The 21,414-nt window shown below is 30.8% G+C and overlaps 3 long non-coding RNA genes and 1 other non-coding gene across 4 annotated transcripts; 1 reads left to right on the top strand and 3 right to left on the bottom strand.

Annotated features, from left to right (window-relative positions):
• Positions 1–1,298: 1,298 nt before the first annotated feature.
• Trnav-cac (transfer RNA valine (anticodon CAC)) lies at positions 1,299–1,371 on the bottom strand. The gene has a single exon. It is a non-coding gene; the product is annotated as a tRNA-Val (tRNA).
• Positions 1,372–5,437: 4,066 nt separating this feature from the next.
• LOC126776946 (uncharacterized) lies at positions 5,438–6,530 on the top strand. The gene is made up of 3 exons (XR_007669992.1): positions 5,438–5,502; positions 6,029–6,103; positions 6,366–6,530. It is a non-coding gene; the product is annotated as an uncharacterized LOC126776946 (long non-coding RNA).
• A 2,401-nt stretch (positions 6,531–8,931) lies between these two features.
• LOC126776943 (uncharacterized) lies at positions 8,932–10,481 on the bottom strand. The gene is made up of 3 exons (XR_007669988.1): positions 10,269–10,481; positions 9,482–9,562; positions 8,932–9,038 (listed from the first exon to the last, which is right to left on the bottom strand). It is a non-coding gene; the product is annotated as an uncharacterized LOC126776943 (long non-coding RNA).
• A 2,790-nt stretch (positions 10,482–13,271) lies between these two features.
• On the bottom strand, positions 13,272–17,863 carry LOC126776942 (uncharacterized). The gene is made up of 2 exons (XR_007669987.1): positions 17,621–17,863; positions 13,272–13,818 (listed from the first exon to the last, which is right to left on the bottom strand). It is a non-coding gene; the product is annotated as an uncharacterized LOC126776942 (long non-coding RNA).
• Positions 17,864–21,414: the final 3,551 nt, after the last annotated feature.

Here is a 21,414-nt window from a genome sequence, read left to right as displayed (position 1 = left end):
CGCCAATGCACCACCGACCTGCCTGTAGTTACACCGGCTCACTTGCCGTATTGCCGTTTGGCGTTAGAATATGTAATATGTGAGTTGTCCTACCAGGACGGGCTTGCACTGAGCCTTACCATCAATTGTTTATCCTAAAGAATAAATAGTTTTTGGTTACCCACAACCCATCAAAACCAAAAAACAGTTTTAATCAATTTCAATTAAACTTAAAAACGTAAATACACTTATTATTACAATCAATAAAATAAATTTCGTTAGTTAAATAAATTTAAAAATAAACGAATACGAATCTATTTTGTATCTTATTATTCGTTTCCTTAACAAATGTAACATAATTTATTATTATTATAGAAATCTATAAATATCATATATATTATAAAGAGATAAGATTTGTTTTTTGTATGTTTCTTTGTAATAAATAAACTCAAAATCTACTTAAACGATTTAAAAATTTCTTTCATCTATAAAAAGCTACATAATCAGCGAGAAACATGGGCTATATTTAAAAAAACATATATTTCAAAGAAATTAGCGATTCCTACGAAAATGGTAATAATATAACCCGAGGTCTCTAAAATGTTCTTACAAAATATCCACTAAGATAAAATTGTTCAAACCAGGGCGGGCCGTATTTTATAAATCAGTGATCCGAATACTAGTTCAAATAGTTCATGTAATTTAGTGGACCGTTCTTAATTTATATCTTGCGGAGCGTGACTTGAGTGCACGAAGTTTAATTCACAGTTTAAACTTTAAACGTAGAAACAGCTAGATGTTATGACTTAGCATGACTCGTGACATTTCTCATATTGCAGTTAAGATTAGATGTTTTTTTTTATTTTTTTCGAAATAAGCCGAGACAACTGGCTAGGACAAGTGGCTTAGTATGGTAGGCGTAGTTTGTGTTCGTAATTCATCTCGTGTTTGGCGATGAAGGAAAACGTCGTGAGGAAAGTGTCGGAAAATCTGCCACGAGTGTATCAGCCAGTCTGCATTGGAGCGTCGTGGTCGAAGTAAAGTCCAAATGTTTTACACAAAAAGAGAAAGCCTTTGACTAGCAGTTTGACATTTGCAGGTTGATTAAAGGGTAAAATTATGTACTCTTTACGATTCTCTTAGTTTTTATTGGAAATTGTATATTGCTTAGTAAAAAATATAAGTAAACAAAAAACAATGCGCTATATTGAAACATTTATTTTTAATTTTTATACGTTATTGTCCTTTATTTCAACGATAAAATACTAGGTAAATTAAATTTGATAGAATTACAACATTACCTAATGTAAAAAAAGAAATGTTTCCGCCCGGGATCGAACCGGGGACCTTGTGCGTGTGAAGCACACGTGATAACCGCTACACTACGGAAACCATGTACATAAAGCTTAAATAATCTTACTTAGACAAAATAATAAAAATATGTAGACCAGTTTACTTTAGTACAAGATATATTTGAAAATATAATTAAAAGAAATGTGTAATGTCCATTATATAATAAGTTAATAAAGTTCAATGATGATCGATGAGCTTCAAGCCGGAACATAACAGTAAGTATTACTTTAGATTATGTGATGATTGTTGGTACCTAGTTGGCCTTATATACAGAGTAATAAGTTTGTTTTTTGTTCTTTGTATAAGTGTAATGAATATCAACATTTCTCGCAAATTCGATTGTATTTTTATAAACATACATAGTATGTATATGTATTAAAAGATAATATTGTTTATTTCTTCTTCATCTTTACTAAATAACAAGCATTAAGTCAGAACGTCTTTACAATTATTCACTTACTGTAACCATAATGCCCTGAGGGCTGTGATGTAATTTTAAAAAGGTTCTTTGTTACAAACAAATATTGAAACTTAAACCTTTTACGGATTAACACTAATGACTATGTACATTCATAAAAACGACGGCTGAACCTATACGACATGGCCCAGTGAACAAGAATCGTGAGTCTTAACCGATAGTCACGGGTTCACAACCGTGCAATGAGATTGTGTGCTTTTGTGTTTAAAATTTAGTTCGCATTCGGTGGTAAAGAAACGCATCATGAAGCCTGCACGTGTCCATTGAAATGTAGCCACATCAAGACATATAATAACAAATTTAAAGCTACATATTTGGAAGAATAAGCTCTAAGCCTTGTTCTTGAAAGTGGAAGATGGCTGTACCAAGACGTGGATCATTTACGAGCTAATTGACAGGGTGAGCAATGCGGTTGTAGATAGCCGTCAACGGCCTGATCCCCCGTGCGATCGCATTTATTGCATTTGTATACATTACACAAACACTAATCATAGTTAATAAGTTATTAATATTATATTAACATAAACATATATTAACATAAATGTGTTAAAAAACAGTAATATATATTTTTTAATTATTCTTTAATTTTGCACACCTAATTAACGTAATTCGCCACCTTTTTGTGAATATCATTTACACTCGTTTAAGTAAAACATATATATGTGAATGAAAATCGCTTGACAAACAGAGAAGAAAAATGTATGGAACTTTGGATGTTTTATAGATATTGTTGTGAAATAAATTATATAAAAAAATAAAATTATGCTGACTGTCTCTGTCTGTTAGGTATTAAGGATAAAAATAAAATACAAAAGTAATATAATTAAACTTTAATGTAGGTGGATGTGAAATAAATTAATCAATAAATAGTGCTTAGGGTTACATACATTCAGTCAAAACGTTAAAACGAAACTACATTACAACAACAATCATTGTAGTTCTCCAAACAATAATCATTAAAAATGGCGATTTAATGGAACTAAACTATAAGTACATTACGGAAAATGAGCATTTCTTATCTGTTAGCACCGTTCAATTCAGAAGAATGGATTTATTTTTTATCAAACTGCTATAATAAAGATAAAAACCGCCATGCTCTACCGACCAAGCGATCCTACTATGAAGATAGATTTATGCTTTCAACTTTGTTTTTTTTTACCAGTACATCGTACTTGATACATGCGGATAACATTTTTCATGATCGGAGGACATGATCATGGTCGCATAAAATTGTTTAAAGAACCGTGTCTTTGGACTTTGATTATATAGCCATTAGCAAAGTGAATGATAATTTGATAAGTTATGTCTCTACTAGTTTTATGTCTCTATAAGTTTCCCGCGGCTTAGTCCGCTTGTTAGAGGGAGGACTTATATCAAGTTTCATCAAATTTGGTTCAGTGGTATAGCCGTGACAGCGTAATAGATATTCAGAGCTATTTTCATATTAATAATATATAGATAATGGCCTTTAAACGAGGACATAGAGACACGACCTAATTAAATGTTTAAGTTATGCTTAAGTTCGTAGGTATGTTAGGTTCCATGTTTCAGTCAGTTTAATAATATTTACAGCAACTTACTAAGCTAATAAAAACTATTCAAGATGACAGCATATTTTTGGTAGAGAAAAATTATTTATGGTTTTGAAGGAAACTCATGATCTTGTTTTTGAAAAGCTTGAACGAAACAATGACCAAAATTCTAAATTTTGTACGCATAAAAAAATTAGGCAGTCTTCATTTTTTGTCTCGATTTTACCATCAACCTCCTGAGAACGGAATAACATATCCAAAACACTAAATATAGCTTAGAATCTGTACTCACTAGCATATAAGTAGCAAGTACAGCGATTAATATACCAATGGCAGTAAAGATCAGCTGTAATGTCTTGGTTCTGGGAGATCTTTTATATTGACAGTCTGGTGGACATGACTTGTACTCGCAGTCAGATGGGCAGTTGGTGTCCATAGGGGACTTGATTCCTGTAAAAAATAAAACGTTCTCAACATGCAAAAATCACCAAACCATTACAGTATTGTTTACTAAAAACAATATCAGAACATTGCGCTTATTCTAGACGATCACAGAATATATTTAGTACCATTTTAAAAAAATCCTTGTAATACAAATGGACTTAAATGATTTTTTGCTATTAAAACTTAAAAGGCGTTGTTATAAATACTAGTAATTAAATGGAATAATATTTCTATTGAGAACATTTTTTAAATTATTTTTAATTCAATACGCTAATAATATATGTTGTAATTAAATAATTACCTTTTGAAGCTTCAGATTCACAAAAAGTAGCCATTATAGCTGCACGAGCAAGACACCGAAATAGAATGACGATAATGAAATTAATTTTATGTTTTAAATATAACCTACAATAAAGAGACGAAGGTTGCTTTAGCTAAAAACTGAGGAAATAACGACAAACAAGGCTTTCCGCGAAGATCAGCAGCGGAATTCGTGCGGAAAATGGAAAATACCCGGAACAAAGTAAAATCACATGAAAATGTAACATTGTATTGTAGCCGTAACTGTAATTTGTATTTATCCCTTCAATACCACATTATTCAAACATACTTAATAATATTAACCAATTTGTATACATTGTGAAAATCGTACCGTATTAAAATATTTTTTACATATTATTGTTATATTTTTATATATCAACAAATAAGCTATCAAAATATGCTACCATCTGACTAGAATTTTTAAGCAACCCAGTTTTAAGGCAGATCTGCCTGATCCCACTTATTTATTCTACCTCTAAAAATGGTCACATATGGCACATGTTAACTAACATCTTAGATCATGGTTGCGTAGTTTGGGTTTACGGAGTCGTTTATACTTCTTCAAGTGCCAGACGCCAGTGTGTATGGTCGAAAATCTATGTGCACTAATACTGTATTGCAATAAGCACCAAAAGTATTTGCAAAGTTTCAGATCCATCAGTTTAGTGGAACCTGTTTAATATTAAAGATATAAGACTTGACTCAGACATACTCAGACATGGCGAAGTCAAAAAAGACGTACAAAGAAGAGACAAATAATAGTATGTTGAATGTATTTGTATAAATTTATTAATTTCCACCCACGTTTTCACACACTCGAGAAGGGATACAGGTGGTAGGTAACCTATATCCTTTTCTGTACCGCTGACAACGTGTAGGTTGAGTAGTTAGGACGTGAAAGCTTAATAAACAAACAAATTCACTTCCGCATTTATAATATTAGTTAGTATTTAAACATTTTTTGAACTCGCGGCCTTTTCAAATTCCTTTTGATGTTTTAATTTTATTTCGTTCTGATTTACGTCACCTGCGTAATATTTGCATAGAAACAATCACTATTGTATAACGTAAAACTTTTTATCTAATATTGAATGTTATCAATTTTTACTTAATAACATTTATTGTAAACTTCTTAAATAAAACAAAAATCTGTTCCGATTTTAAATTTGGTCCAAAAGGCGCCACTTTTTTGTTTTAGTATACTATCATTGTTGTTACCAACGTTATTATGATAAAGGCCTGAAGTTTTTCAGCCTTGCTCCAGTTATTATTCGCGAAGTGTTTTTGCACTTTAAAAATCGTATAAAACATGGTCGAAGTTCTACGAAAGCATAGTTGATTGATAAACGTACAAAACGGCACTCAACATGCCTTCTCCTTGTGAACCCTGCAAAGGTAACGAATCAAAATGTTCTTTCTTATCGTGTCTTTTTGTTATGTGTTTACTTAATTTGTAATACATTAATCACGATATTTTAGCAGTTCGAAATCATAATTGTTTTTATGATTTTGAGTACTTGTATTTATTTATTACGTTTATGAACGTAACATATCGATATTACTTTTAATGACATAGTTGAGAACACTGTTTCTTTTTTTACATACCGTTTTGTAAATAATAAAACATTTAGAACAAGAACAAGTTATTTTGACTTTAGTCAATTTAATTTTAATTTAATAAATGAACTGCTATAAATTAAAAAAATAATTAAATATTTAATTGAAATGGCTTGAAAATATGATGAACACTCTTATTAAAAAGTTACTATATAGCTACAATTTTTAAAGATTTTGTTTATAAAATTCTTTTAAATATTGGCCAAGTAAGCGTATTTAGATTGTAAGAAGTGAGCATAACGAGTTGTTATCAAATGTATTTTTATTTTCTTTGTTTTTCTAATTTGTAACTCTTGTTTTTTAGAATCCTGCAAAGACGGCTCGTGCAAAGATAATTGCGCTTGCAAGGAAAACAGCTGTAACGATAGCTCATCAAAAGGTTTGTCAAAAATTAACTCCCAAAATAATTAAATTACCATTATACCAAAGTAATTTGAGTATCTTTGCAATTCGCTCACATATTACTAGACAATGAAGACATGTATTATAAGACAATTTAATTACTATTTAGAATAGATCTTTAAACAGATTTTACCAAACGAGATATCATTATCATCATGTTTCTTCTGATTGTTTTATTGTTATTGTTAGGCTAGTGCTGTAAAGTATTACGTGCAAACTAATCCTTCAATTTTTTCCAGGAGGCTGCTGTTAAGATCTTTCACAATGGACAGGCCTAACACGAGACGCCCGTCTCTCAATACCCGAGTGTCACGCATCCTTGAGATCTGCTTCCCAATATCCTTCTCTCTGGTTTTTGTCATCACTATTGTTCTATTTTATTGTATTATATAAATGTTCTGATGATTTATTTTTGATCTTTAATTTCATTCCCGTAACAACTTCACGATTTTTTGATGAAGGTTTATATCATATTATAATATTAAAAGATTATACATAATTTTATGTCGATGATCGTCTTGGTTTGAAGAACGTAAGAGCTTCATTCATTTTTTTTTCAAGATTTATGCGCATAGAGCACAATTATTCTTTTCCTTGATTTTGAATGGATAAACGTAGTTCAAACTTTTAACTACATTATGTTTTCCAAGGTTGTATTCCATAATAAACTCAAAACAAAATTTGCTCGACAGAGAAAATCACGGTATATCGTCTTTTCTTCTCTATTCTTTATGTCATATATCTTTAATTCTTTCGTATTTATTCTCGTGTGCTATAGGCTATTAAAACAAAAACTTGATAATTAATTATGTATGCAAAAAATCTAGGACTGTCAATAGGGATTTTTTGTAAAACCCTTTCGTTTTATAATTATAATGACAAAGCTTTAGGCGCTTACTAAATGTTCTTTCCGCTAAAAACCACATCTCTCGTCGCATGGCACCCATACTTCAAACATATGTATATTTGTGCCTAAAATCAGTCACTGCGGCGCTGAGACGAAAGAACTCGGGAAAAAAATTGACAAACTTTATATTTATAATCTTTTTAAAGTACCCAATCACACAAGAACAACAAATATTCACAAGGTACTATGTACGCATTGGCGATGGAATGGAAGGAAAGAATGGTTATTATTTCTTACATTGCCGATGTCTATAGAAATGTATATGACGATGGTGACCATCAAATGGCCCATGTGCCCGTCGACCTGCCCACCCTAACACGCGGGCGAAGCCGTGGGCTGGAACTAGTAAACTTATAAATATTGGACCATAATTTATGGGTGAGCTTAGGATACTTGACAACATAGGGATTGCCATGAAAATCATGCTTGAAAATGATTTTCAAAAATAATTGCACTGGTGATAGAGCTTTGTGCAACCTCGTCTGGGTAGGTACCACCGACTCATCAGATGTTCTACCGCAAAACAGCAGTACTTGGTATTGTTGTGTTCCGGTTTGAAGGGTGAGTGAGCCAGTGTAATTACAGGCACAAGGAACATAACATCTTAGTTCCCAAGGTTGGTGGCGCATTGGTGATGTAAGCGATGGTAAACATTTCTTAAATAGCCATTGTATATGGGCGTTGGTGACCACTTACCATCAGGTGGCCCATATGCTCATCCGCCTTCCTATTCTATAAAAAAAAAATGCACACAGCAGAAACACGAAAAATATTATCATTTTAGACTCTGTGTGTTTTTGTCAGGTGTTTTATAATAATATATTAAAAAGTCATTGCTATTGAATGTGAATGATTAAAAGCTGACCTTTACAAGATAATGCGTAACCGAAGTACAATAAACAGCATTACCTCATATTATAGTTAAATTACGCTAATTAGTAATTTTCAAGAGCAGATTGTAATTTTATTGGAAGTCTTTAATAAGGTTTAATACCGGTTATTATGATTGTTAAATTTATTATATAAACCAGTGAGTTAACTCAATAGTTTTTAAGAAAACAGCTACCAACCTCAACGCAAGTACACATTTAAGATTATGTATACGTAAAGTTGATAGGAAAATGAAAAATCTACACATCCCTTTTTATTTTATTTTGAGTATGTATATTTGTTTATTTTAGACGATTTTAGGAAAATGGCGGTGCTCAATGGATGCGACTAGCACAGGACCGGGAATAATATTACAATTTTGATTCGTAATTCTATTCATCATAGATAGTTTGAGTAAAAGTTTTACATACTTCATTAACATCGGGCTTACTGGGAAACCGCAATTTCAAAAACTACTTTTGCAATTTTCTTACTAAGAGGGGTTAGTACTCGTCTAGGATTTGGATTGCAACCACCAACCTCACATTGCGCTACCAAGTGATTAACCAAAATGACATTTTTTCGAGGTTTTTTAAATTAAGAGTTGGATTCTCAGTATCGTCTAATGCTAGTTTTTGTGTAGATAATAAATTATACAGGAAAGAGGTGAGAGCCCTGAACGATGACCTATGAGGGAATAAGTCAAACGGAGTGAGTACAAGAAATTCTTACAGTACAATATACTGATATCACGAGTCTATCAGTATATCTCGGTACTTGCTTATAATAAACGAATTTCGCCCAAATCCTAATTATTTGTGACAAACTTGTGACATTATTTATGACAATTGAGCTTCCGTTTAAGTTGGACTTAAGAATATGAGCTACGACATATATTTTCTTATCATCTTCTATGATCATCAAGTTTTTTTTAACACTACACGTCTAGACATTCGCTAATATAGTAGAGATGGCTTACATATAAGTCGAAAACAAATAATTAGGAGCACAACAGTAAAACAATGAAATAGGAGCACCAAAAATTTATTGCAAGCATTTACAAACTAGAATATTATTTGGGTTCTTAAAATGGTAGAATCAATTTGAACTTCCAACACAAATTAACAGCAACCACCTGAAAAAGAAAAAAAAATTAGATGATTACAATTAATAAAGGAAATAACTTAATATATTAAGTATTTTTATATATTTTGTATTGAAATATATAATTTTCAATAAAATTAATTTACATAACGATGTCAGTTTTTAAGTTCTCTTTATTCAGATGCATTGGCAAATGAAGATTGTTTTTCAACATATATAGAGGGAATTATTTATTAAATATACTTATAGTAATGTTATAAATCTGTCAAAACTATAAAAAGTACTAAAAATTGTCTATGATCTCATCTCGATATTTTTCATAAGATAGTTTTGACAACCAGCCTCATGTGAGCAAGGTCTATGTCAGTTAACTCAGTAACAATTAATACGTTAATAGTAAATAGGTGTATGCAGAATAATAATAACAGTATTATAAGTAAATGAATTGAAATCGTTTTAAAATATTTAACAAACCACTTGTAGTGGAACAGGCACCAGGACCACAGTTGTCAGTGCTGCAGTTATCCTTGCAGTCAGCTGCGTCTTTGCAGGTATCTATTAATTAAGAAATAAAAAAAATGTCAACGTAACTTCCAATGTTAACAGAATTCAGATTTGTACCAATAACACTGTATTTCTAATAGAACCGTGCAAGCTGGGGAAAATTATGCTGGGGATATTTAAAACGGTTACGATACGTTCCCGATTCTTTTACGACTCGTATTGCGATAAAGTGACAATTTATTTAACACCTGACCCTCAAACGCGAGCGATGTTGTGGGCAGAAATATTTAAAAATAAATAAGAAATTACTTAATCCAGTGATGGCGATTCATATCCATCCTGAAGATTCCTAGCAACGGGATGCTGATGGTAATAATTACTTAAATCGTAAGTATCGTCGATAGATCTAGTAATTAAGTTGCTTATCATTTTAGCTTTCTACATTTTAGTGGTTTAATCTAATTATAATATAAAATCTAATTATAAAATGATAAGGAAAAAGATACGAAGTATAAAAAGTGCCCCCTAATTTTTAAATGTGTGTAAATGGTCTGAAATACGACGATGACTTTTGAAAATGTCGGAAAAAGTCGATCCAACAGAGTTTTACCAGCGTGAATAGCGTTAACCGAAAGATGTATATTTGATAATATTATGTATTACGATATTAATGTTTTATATAGACCATTATTTACATATTAGTACATAATTATGTCATAAGCAATAGTTTTAAATAAAACTACAATGGCGTTCTTACCTTTGCACGGTTCGCAGGGAGCTGGCATTTTGGAGATTGTTATTGATTGAGATGAAGAAGTGAAAATGGTAGATAAGTTAATCGCAGACTATGATCTTGGTTTAGAGCTGGATGCTTATATACTGATAATTTTACACAAAAACCAAACAAATAAGTGCAAGGTTACATCAATGAAGAAGTAACCTCGACAGTTTTTCTGTTAAACTGTTCGATTTGTAAAAAAGTCTTTTGTGTATTATCTAATTACTCGTAACTAAAAAAAAACTTATAAGTTTAAAAAAATCACCTTTACTTATTGTTTTCTACTACTGCATTTAATTTTAAGCAAATTTTCATCATTGTTATTGAGCTTGGGAATGGTATATTCTCCTATAATTGGTAGTACATATTTAGTTTGAGTGGATGTAAAGCATGTGTTGGAAGTATTTTATATACAACTGTTGGAGATCCCAATAATTAAATAAAGTAACAGTTGTACATATGTATTGAGGCAAATAGCTGTTTTCATATGTAATCCAATTCTTATGCTTCAAAGCAGGCTAATTTGAAACGAATTTAAATTAATTTCGTTTCGTTCTGACCGTTTAATTGCTCAACATTGCTATTTCATTTTCCATTTTATTGATTATTTCACTGACATTTATGCTTATATTTCTTCTAAGTCACCGCTCAATGGCGCTGCAGCAGACTTCTATATCTTTTCACCGATTATCATATCTATTGGTAAATAATACGCTGATAAGAGACTGGCCCTTGGGATTATGAGAGTTTGGGAATAGAGAGGACACACACTGCGCACACACTTGTGCACTATAATACGTCCTGGGCAGTTTAATCTCTCTTGAGATTGGCTGCCGAAATCGGTCTGGGGAACCTTAAAACGCAGATAATTGAATTTGGCTTGTATCTATAAAAGTTAAAAGTTTTAATTGAATCGATTAATATTGTTTCAATTTGCTTGAAAAATTGCTCAGAATACTAAAACAGCTTGCTATTATATACTTAATTTATAAATTATATACTTAACAAAGTTATTAATGCTTGCTCGGATTTAAGCCGACCTAAGTAAGATATATACTCCCACTACTTCCACTCCTTACTCATTTAGTCGTATTAATTTTTATTTTGGGTAACAGCAATATAATTTTTGATATTCATGCCTTTTTTCAATTTTTCATTGTATTAATATGCTTGCTCAATTATTATTATACATATATTACAAATATTACTTATGTATATAAACTGAAAAATTGTGAAATGTATGAATTATTTTATGTATTTTTCTAAAAATGCAATTAGAATAAAAAAAATATAATCTAGAGCCTCTCGAACTTCAATAAACAATGCCAAATGTTTTTTTGTTTTCATTTTTATTGATCGACATGCAACGCTGCACCTCTAACAAGCTGCACATTTTATCTGTCGCTGTAAATGAGAACACGTTTTTCACCTGGTTATATTTTTACTACTCGTAGATCGTTTAGTAAGTTATCATGAAAATCTTGGACGGTCCCATAAGTGAGTGAAATTGTTATTTTTAATTGTAGATATCGTTAAAGTTTATCAAAAATATTTTAGGTTTCCATATATAATGGTTCGATATATATAATAAAACGAAACAAGCCCTGTTATTTTATTTTATAACTGCTTATTATTTTAATTTTTTCAAAAATAAATTGAAACAATAACAGCAAAGAAAAATAAAGAACGATCGTCGGGGGAAAAAAAATAGGGCTGAGTAAATTGCGATTTCATTTTATGTAGATGGAGTAGGTACTACATACAAATATGTGTATGACCATTTATAGATATTTTCAATCCCTTGGAAGTTGGTTGATGTCTAAATCATTACAAAATGAAATTTCAAAATGTGTAACTTTAAGGGATTGTGCAGTTATAATTATAAAAGAGCTAATTTAGAATTAAATAATATATCAAATAAAAATTAAATATTTTTTTGCAGTTTTGAAACCAAGTACTTCAACAGAGCAAGATTGCGTTCCAGGGTGTGACTGTCAGAGTATAGACAACATTGGTAACTTCACATAAATAACTTTAAAACCCTTTGCAGTAATTAGTACCAACAAATAAACTTAATGCATTGGCAATTAATATGCGTATTTCACGTGATACTATAATTATATAATACAATTTGAGCCTAGTGGCTTGGTTATAAAATCTACAGCTCCGAGGTCCTGACTTAAAACTCCCGGATTATTTGAAAAGGGTATTATGATTTTGTGTTTGAAAGTTCTCAGTAGTACTTCGGTCCCCAGAATCTGGTTAGTAGTGTCTCCATTCTCGTGCATCGTAAAGCGTGTAAATCCGTTGATCCTGCATCTGCAGTCTTTCCGGTAATTCCGATGAAATGGGCTAGCTGTGAGATTGTTGTTTATCTTTGTCCAAAAAACTAGCGCTGCAAAAGTATAAACTACTTCCGACACCGTCGATGTGCCGCCAATTATAGAAACTAGCTTATAAACGTTTTATAGAGGGTGTTTAGCTTTTTCTGTCATTGTTTGTTTGACATTCGATAGAAGATATTATAGCAGCGGTTATTAATCACCGGCTAAGCAACGTGTAAGTAAGTAAGGTCGTAAAATTACACTGGCATACTCAATAGTACTCAGTAGTGAGCACTACCCATATAGATGGGCCTACAAAGCCCTACTAAAGTAAATCGCATTAACAAAATAATCGGTTATTTTAGATCTGACAAATATAAATATAAGAAAATATTTTTTGTAATTGTTAAAAAAATATTATTGGTTGCGGCCATATTTTGATAGGAATCTCAGCAAATTCTCCATGAATAATTTTAAATAATAAAATTATATCATTAGTATAACACTTGGATTTAAGTATCATGCGATATATTTTTTTCAGGAACATGCATGAAATGATTGGGCCTTGACGAAGGAATATGAGAACACAACAATTAATATTTATTACTTATATATTATATAATGTTATTCCAAATATTAGAGAATAAATAAAACAATATTATTGCATTGTTATTTATAATTCAAATACATTTTTAATCATTTTGTAATAGGCAACAATATTTTATTTAATACCTTTTAAGAAACAATATAATTGTATAATTGCTAGCATTATTATTTTTCTAACACTTGTTTACGGATTACGGACGTGACGCACAAACATTTTGTGCGTAATTATGAACTATTAATTATTTGTAGCTAAAATTTGTTTTTACAAAATGTAAAATACACATAGATTACAAACAATGTTATCCGCTATAGTTAATTTACTTCTTATTAATTCAATCAAAAAAGTTTTAATATATTCATCTTATCATTATCTACAATGATAATTGAATGTTAATTATACATATCGAATGAAAATGAAAAACAGCATTTTTGAAAAAAATAATTAAAAAACAGAATTATATATCTGTTTTACAGTGCTTTTTTCATTCTTGATTACTTCTTTTTGGTGGTAGAGTCAGTGGTCGACCGCTTGCATGAACAAGAACAGGATGAATCACATTTGCAACTCTGACAGCACTGAGTCGTAGTGCATTTGCAACCTAATAAAAAAAATACATTTCATAATATGGACATATTTTATATAGGCACAGGTAACATGAATTAGATCCCAAAACTACGTAAAAATGCTTATCTGATCCAACAATAGTCACGTGACCTCCTTCGATATAATGAAGGCAGAATTGAATACGATGGTATAATTGGTTAAAATAACTATAATCATTATAAGATGTTTAAAAACGTGACTTGTGTATAAATACTTATATAACAATGAACCGTAAATCATCATTTTTTTAATTAGCTGTACTCCTGGTTCTACACGCAAATAATCGGATTCCACATTGAAATCATAAACGTTAACAAATATTACAAACTGTATGAAAAATGTAAAACCTACATGAGAATGCTGTGCATTTAACACCCAGCTCTCAAAAATCTCAAACTTTATTTACCTTCCTATTTTAATGTACTCTACATAAAAATACATATAATATAAACTAGATAAAGCTTACGGTTTCAATTTATTTTTTTATTTTATGAGTAAGTTATACGCAGTCTCTACTAATTCGTATAAACTATCACAAAATTCCAATCGAAGAAGGAGAAAAGATAAAAAAACCTTAGATTTACATATTCCATGTGATTTACTAATAGTTCTTCTGTACTACAAACAATTCTTGATTAATATATATTTATTTGTGTAACACGCTATTCCAATTAACTATTTAAATTAACTTTAATTTTAATTCCAAAGATCCGATTACAACTTTGCCGAGATTCAAACGCCATTTCCTTCTGAATATCATAGTAAGTAAGTAACAGCCTGTTAATGTCCCACTGCTGGGCTAAGGCCTCCTCTCCCTTTTGAGGAGAAGGTTTGGAGCTTATTCCACCACGCTGCTCCAATGCGGGTAGGTAGAATACACATGTGGCAGAATTTCAATGAAATTAGACACATGCAGGTTTCCTCACGATGTTTTCCTTCACCGTTAAGCACGAGATGAATTATAAACTCAAATTCAGCACATGAAAATTCAGTGGTGCTTGCCCGGGTTTGAACCCACGATCATCGGTTATAGACTAGACTAGACTAGTACATAGACTATACAAGATCTCGACCAATGATATCGCGTCAATTGATTGTCAAAGTTGTTTATCCTTTCTCTTCCTGTGTTTGGAATGGGCTGTACGTGTATTTTCGTTACCATTGGCAATTATGACTTAAGTTTATTGTTACTGCGCCAATCTTTAGTACTGTGGTATTCAGTTATTTAGCCTATAACCTTCATTAATAAATGGACAGTCTAACGCAAGAAATATATTTCTTTAAATCATACTTTTAGTTTCTGATATAAAGACGTTTATAATGTAAATAAAATAATTAATAAAATAAAATAATAAGTATAAATTTTTTTTACCAATTCCAATGTAACCAAACCAAACCAAAATGTAGGAATCAATTCCTACAGTTGTAAGTACTAAAGTAAATACCTAACTTAATTATAACTGTAGTATGCATAAATATATGAACAAATTACAAGAACATTACTTATATTATTAAAAAAAAAACTTAGTCCTATTATAATCGTTTCAATACAAACCTTTAATTCTCAAAAACAAAATCGCACTACATCACTAAACAATTTAATTACAGTATATTATAAAAATGCACGACGGGTTTTTCAAGGTTACCATAACCTGAGACCTGGTAACCCGTTCGTCGGGTTAAACATATATATATATATAGCTGCTACTTAAACCTTCGGCGCTCCTGAGCTTCATTAATTTTCAAGGACAAAGACAGAGTACAAGAATACACTGCTTAAAAGTTTCACATAAATTATCCTACCTGATATTGTAAACTCGAATGTGAGTTTGTTTGTTTGTTACAATGTCCCGTCTTATCTACTCAACTATTAGTCATTAAATTTTACATACGTTTTTGAGAGTACAGAAAAGGGCATAGAGTACCTAACACCACCCCCAACACGCAAACTCATGGGCGGTTATCGTTCAATAATTCTAAAACGTCATATAATTATTAGTCTTTTCATTTTCGTAATTATAATTATCTTTATATATTCATTTCACGGTACATTTCAAAGAAGACATTAAGAGGGGGAAAGGCTACTAGCCTTTCTCATCTCATTCCCTCAGGTGAAAATCTCAGAATAGGAAAATATGCAGCAAATCAGAAGACCATAACTAAGTAGTTTCTATTCGCGACAAAAATTATTTAAAAGTTGTTGAGGAAAATTTATACATAAGCTATTTTTATTATATTTTATTTTATAATTAAAATTGAAATTTATTTACGTATTAATTAATAATTATTAATACCAATGATATTCGTTAACGAAATCACGTGTTAACAACCTATTACCAACAATATAAATAAATATAACTTATATACTTGTATAGACTCTGGAAGCACTAGGCACGCCAAGGACGTAAATAGTTAGCTCTAACGATTTTGTTATCAAACGAAGTGAACCTTTGTTGAAACATCAGCACTAATTATTTTGAACACATATTAAGGTTCAACGTGTAAATATTATCTTAACCAAATTCTGGTCGGTTAACATTTGTTAGCGGTTAATAATGTCGTTTCAAATTAACACTTTTAATAATATATGGATATTTTTAAAATAGAAAATCTTTCTCAATGAGGCTGAAAAAAAAAAGTTTTTTTTTTATATTTATGCGATTGTTAAATTCGATGCTTTTGATTTGCTTAACAACCTGTTAATCCATCCATCGAGAACCATCGAGAAGAATCCCTTTTAAATTTGAAGACATCACTTTGAAATATTCAATCTAACTAACCTAACTTCAGATATTTGCTTACATATTGCATACTTAAAGCCGTTTAGAATATTTAAAGATATAAATGGAGTAATAAGTCTGATTTATTTGAAAAACAAACTTGAACATAACTCGACAAAAAGTAGAAAATTCTTGAAATATTTTTTTTTTATGCTGGCAGTTTGTTTTTTTTTATCAATAAATGTTTTTTATATAAGTACAGAATAAAGACAATGTAAATTTACATGACGATAAACAAATAACAAAACTACCAATGAATTATACAAAAACATACCATTGAATTAGTCTTTAAATCACCACCTTCACCTTCAATTTCTAGAAAGTTCGAATATTTGAATATATTATAACTCAAAAATAAATATAGTAAGCTTATTAAAACATTTCTTTATTAAAAAAGACCTGGTGCTAATAGCATTATAAATATTTTTCCCAACTCTAAAAATCTCTTTTTTAACAGGATCAATAGATTTTTCAAAGAACGTAATTAACAAAATTACTCTGATTGATAATTAAAGCAATATTAATAAAATTTAAATATAGAATATTTTAAATATTTCAAATCTTGTTCGATCTAACAAATACTTTAAAATATTATTTCAATCCTTGTTCTTTCAAAGAACAACTATTTGTATTCGAATTTATTACTGTTAAACAATAACGTTCACATTTAAAATATTTAAAATTATTCACGTTAAATTTTTAACATGTATGTTAATTATTTATGTATAATACTAAAAATGATAGGAATATAATACAATAAATATTTTAATTTATTAAGTCAAACTGTACAAATGAAATTATCGATAAAATCATTATCTTGTTTATGCAATTTTATAACAAATTACCCGAATGTAGAAGACATAAAATAAATATCCCGATAATAAATTAATAAGAATAGATATTTTAAATCGTCGTTTATCGACTTCATTACAATTTACGTCTAGAAGATTCTTAGATAAAAGTCACAACTTGTTGCTGATAAATTAAATTATATAAATAATAACTATTAATACTCACTATCGCCACAACCTCCACAAGGCATCTTAATTTTTTATTGATAAAGACTTAGATGCAACGTACTTCCACGAACAATGGAACAGAAGACTCGCCTGCAATCGATCCGTGTGGTTATTTATACGAATACCAGTCAACATATATTATTTAACTGTACAAAAATATAAGCCTTGTGTTGTTATCGTAAAGGTTATAATCCTGAAGCAATGTCAATTGAAATTCAGTCCATTGCTGGCCCACCGTATATACTCGTTCTTGATTAAAGAGTGTTCGGAAAATACCATTTACATATAATTTTAATCAATGAAGTCGCATTTACGGTTTAATGTACGTCGAAAAAAAATCATCAGACAATTTCTTATAGAACAAATTGTCGCAAATAATCGCTGTTAATTTTCTTTAAATTTTTTTTACTTCACGAAAAATTGTGTATTCATTGTTGACTGTAATTTTTAAAGTACTATTTAGGAATAGACATATATATAGAACAATGTCAATGGAAGTTATAATGGGTTTATATAATCCTTTTTAATATTATAACTGCAAAAGTGAGTTTGTTTGTCTGTTAAGCTTTCACGGCTCAACTAATCGTCATGAAATTTTTGCATCCGTGTTGTCAGAGGCACAGAATAGGATATAAGGTAACCAACTCTAGTAATATATAATAAAAATAAAAACCATTAAATAATTAGTAGGCGGTTTTTACTGCTAATCTTAAAATAAAAAAATAAAAACTTAAAAGCTAGTCTGTTAGAAATAAATTCTAAATTCACCGCTGAATACGACTGAGTAATGTTAAATGTGATTTGCGACATTGACTAAAATAACTATAACATTCAAAGTGTACACGCATCAAAATCCCGTATCACTATAAGTCTGCTTTCAACATTTCATCACTGAGTGAATATAAAATAGCAGACAGAATAAATAAATATTACTATAAAAATACCTTTATACATAATAGGAATGTATTTTAATGAGAAGGTAATTATAAAAACCAGCCTCAAGAACTTACAATTTATTAATCATCCAACAACAAAAAAATAATATCGTCTGCACATCCGTTGTATGTGTGTTGCATGCCGGTATACATGCGTAACTGCATTCACTTACTCTTGATATATTGTGTGCGAGCTTAGAGTTTAGTTACTTGAAAACTTGAGCAACACAACCGAGCCAGGTAGGCAAACTGGCAAATGAGCTGCCTTATATTAAGTGGTACCACCGCCATATAAATATAAATATTAAACATCCCTTACATTGGTAAGGGATGTTTAATATTTACATTATTTTAATACTTACATTGGTAAAGGATACTTAAAATTATTATTTGACAACCTTATAAGGCAAAAACCTTCGAAAATAAGATGTTATGTCCCTTGCGCCTTTAGTTACACTGGTTCATTCATCCTTTGGCGACTTCAACCGAAACACAACAATACTGATTTTTGCACGTACTTAGACGGACTTGCACAAAACTTTACCGCCAAGTAAGTCAGTTTTTTTTATTTAAGGGGTTACATAGAAAAAAATACAACAGATCCTTATTGACACCGCAACACTGAATAATTATCAGATAATTATTGTTTTTATTAATAATTATTATAATGCTCCAAATAATAAAAATGCACATATGTGCATTGTTCTGTATCCGAACGTGATCGTGCAATAACTCACTTTTAACCAAGACATATAAATTACTCTCTATTATACACTATTCATGTACATACATTACTGGTTTCGTATAAATGTCTTAAATAAGTCGCTTTAAATAATATTCAATGTAAAACTCGAATCGTGTTTATGTCGAATGCAATAAAAATTTATTGCATTTGCTAAATTTAGAACAGTTAATATGTTTTGCACTCCAATGAAACCATTGTGTGTTCGATTCGATATCTTAAGTACGTAAACTTATCTTGTTAGGAAAACTAATTGAACTGCAACTGATATCTGATAAGAAAAAGTCTGTGACGATCTACGCCTTACCTTAAATTACAATATAAGTTAGCGTATCCATCTATATAAATATAGCAAATTAATGGCTAGTTCATAAATTATTCTATTAGTCTTAGGCTAAGGCGTCTAATGTAGACGTCACGGTAGCATGCGCAAGCGATCCCGTGGCGCTCCTCGTTAAGACGGAAAGGGTACCGCTGGATTTTTAGTAGGTATTCCGATGATTGGGGCGCACTCGGCGCCTTGGACACCTGTGAACCCCACATACCCTCCCACTGTTCCCGTGGGGGAAACGCGTAATGCGTCTTTCCAGCGTTAACAAAAAGGTGTCTAATGTATGACGTCCCATTCCCATTCAAAAAAAGTTAATTACAAAGTAATCCTGGGTAATATTATAAACGCGAAAGTGAATTTATAAATATATTTTTATAGTAGTTTTATTTATTCGTTTGTTACACTTTCACGTCTTAGATACATAACCAATCATCATTTATATCATTTTATCATTGGGTACTTTTATTGGTAATAATTCGTTAATATTTGAAATATATGAAATTTACTGTTTACTGTTTGTTTCCATTGATCTTGAGGAATACTTGTCTCATCAACCTCACACGCGGGTAAAGCCGCGTGGAAACTATTTGTATATTTGTATACATTTGTATCCTAGGCTAATTTCTCTAGTATCGCGATATGCATTCATTACACCACGCTGCGTGTTATATGTGCTCAAGTTATCTTAATTCTATACAATTACGCATATTGAATCTGCTATCTTCATTTGCGACCTACGTGCTCCAAACGGCAATCTCGGCTTTAAGCATTTTAAATAAGGCTTTACACAGAATTATTATGTAGTATTTTTGTGGCAATAATTAAAAATATTGACATATTGACTTCATTATATACAAAAACAAATCGTTATTAATGTATATAATAAATTATTAGTTACACGAATAGGTTTGTATGACAACGTAGCAAATTAAATAAAAGTAATACATAAATAATCTTAAATCTAAATAAATGTATCGTTCCCGCGTCGATGCTGACTAGACCGAAATTTTGCCAAATAGGATTATTGTATCGTATTTCTTACATGTTTTTTATTTGCGTTCTAAAGTAAAAATAACTAAGAAAATATCTCCTAACAATTTAGATCAATTCAAAATATATATCCGCAATATTGCTCACAATTTTATAGTAGGAGTTTAGAACATCGCAGACATTATGCAATATTAATAATATTATTGAATTATATAAATATGATTTTTTTTGCCCAGTTTATTTATTACAAACGTCTTACTTGAAAAAATGGACAAACCAGTTCTTGTTGATCTAGGATACTTAAAAGTTCTGATGGAGCCAACGGCAGGTCACCATACAATAGAAGCAATTCGCCCAATAGTGAAGGAATGGATGGAACGAAAACACCCACCATTGACATTTCGCCTAGTGCAAATGCTATCCGGGCACGGGTGCTTTGAACGATATTTGTGGAAAATTGCTGGTAGGGAACCGACACCAATTTGTCACGCCTGCAAAGCAAATGAAAAAACAGCCCACATGTCCAGCATGGGAAGAGCCGCGGCAAAGGTTGATCGTAGCAGTCGGTGAAGACGTGTTGGAATTGCAACTAGCACAAATACTTAAAATTATTTATAAAAAGAACCAAAAAACAACTATTATCTTTTATTTTTGGGTGGAATATTACATTGTCTTAGTTTGATCTTTCAAATTCTTCTAGAAGTTACTTCGCGTGAAACGTACACGATAATTACGAAGCACTTCGAAACACTTTAGGTATACATAAATGACACTCAACAAAGTGTTTCGAATGA

Source organism: Nymphalis io, chromosome 21 (genome assembly GCF_905147045.1).
Source record: "Nymphalis io chromosome 21, ilAglIoxx1.1, whole genome shotgun sequence".
NCBI lineage: Eukaryota > Metazoa > Arthropoda > Insecta > Lepidoptera > Nymphalidae > Nymphalis > Nymphalis io.
The sequence above is the reverse complement of the archived record's forward strand: the minus strand, read 5'-3'. Positions and strand labels throughout refer to the sequence as shown.